This window comes from Dama dama, chromosome X (assembly GCF_033118175.1).
Source record: "Dama dama isolate Ldn47 chromosome X, ASM3311817v1, whole genome shotgun sequence".
Taxonomy (NCBI): domain Eukaryota; kingdom Metazoa; phylum Chordata; class Mammalia; order Artiodactyla; family Cervidae; genus Dama; species Dama dama.
In genome coordinates, this window is record NC_083714.1 from 24,548,315 (window position 1) to 24,549,593 (window position 1,279).

The following is a 1,279-nucleotide window of genomic DNA, read 5'->3' on the forward strand; positions in this document are numbered from 1 at the left end:
GTTGTTAGAGGGCTTGGGAAAATCTGAGTATAATCTATTGCCTACCACTCAGATTTACCCATTGGTCTAGTTCCCTAAGGATTTATATCTAAATAGACACAGAGGGTTAAGGGATTGTGAAAATAAAAACAAGATTGTTGTTTAGTTGCTAAGTGGTGTCCGACTCTTTTGTGACCCCATGGACTGTAGCTTGCCAGGTTCTTCTGTACATGGAATTTCCCAGGAAAGAATACTGGAATGGGTTGCCATTTCCTTCTCCAGGGGAGTCTTCCCAATCCAAGGATCAAACCTCTGTCTCCTGCATTGCAGGTGCGTTCTTTACCGCTGAGCCATCTGGGAAGACCCAAAAAAGATAAAATCAGGAAAAATAGAGCAGTTTCTCTAAAGAACTCTGTGAGACATTGGAAGGGAGCTAAGGCAGCACAGCTTTTATGGTGACCTAATTGAGCATTGGCTCAGAACATAGCCAACTCTGGCACATGGGGTTTCCAGGAACAGAACTCAGCTTTGGCATGTAGAGGGTTGTGGTACATCAGTGATACCAAGGGCAGCACAGAGGGCCATTTTGTTTTAAGAGTAGTGCAGGGTAGGGACTTCCCTGGTGGTCCAGTGGTTAAGACTCTGTACTTCCAATACAGGGGTCCTGGGTTCAATACCTGGTCAGGGAACTATTAATAAGATTCCACATGTGATGTAGTGCAGCAAAAAAAAAAAAAAAAAAAAAAGTAGTGCAAGGCAGCATCAGTGGCTTAATGTAGCTCTGGAGGCTTTGGGAACAGGGGTAAGTGGTATCCTTGGTACAAGCATTAATGCCCTTATCATTCATGGTAAGCACTGCTAGTAGTGATCAGGTGCCTGGGGTGTGGCTTCTGTAGGTGGTGAAGGTCTAAGAAGCCCATAAGGCTGAGAAGGCTTCTTTATGAATAGACCTGAGACAACCGCTGAGAGATAGTGGCGGTACCATAACAATGGGTTTGTGTGAAAATCAGAGAAATGCTGTTTATGACAATTGTTTGTGTTTTTTTTAACCTGTAGCTTGATATGATTTGGGGAATTTCAGATTAGCAACCTGACACCAAAAGTCTGATAACAGTTTACCCTGTAATCTGGAGCCCTTCCTACTTCTGTTCCCCTGTGTGAGGTGCAAATTGTCAAAGGTAGAATCCTCCCTCCTCCTGCTCCCATGCCCAAAAAACTCATTACTCCATGCCATCAAGCAGAATTCCTGGGAGCACAGACATTTGAAAGAGAGGTTACTGAACGTGACTCTACATCTCCA

At 44.2% G+C, this 1,279-nt stretch overlaps 1 non-coding gene across 1 annotated transcript; it reads left to right on the forward strand.

Annotated features, from left to right (window-relative positions):
• Nucleotides 1–595: 595 nt before the first annotated feature.
• TRNAG-UCC (transfer RNA glycine (anticodon UCC)) lies at nt 596–668 on the forward strand. The gene has a single exon. It is a non-coding gene; the product is annotated as a tRNA-Gly (tRNA).
• Nucleotides 669–1,279: the final 611 nt, after the last annotated feature.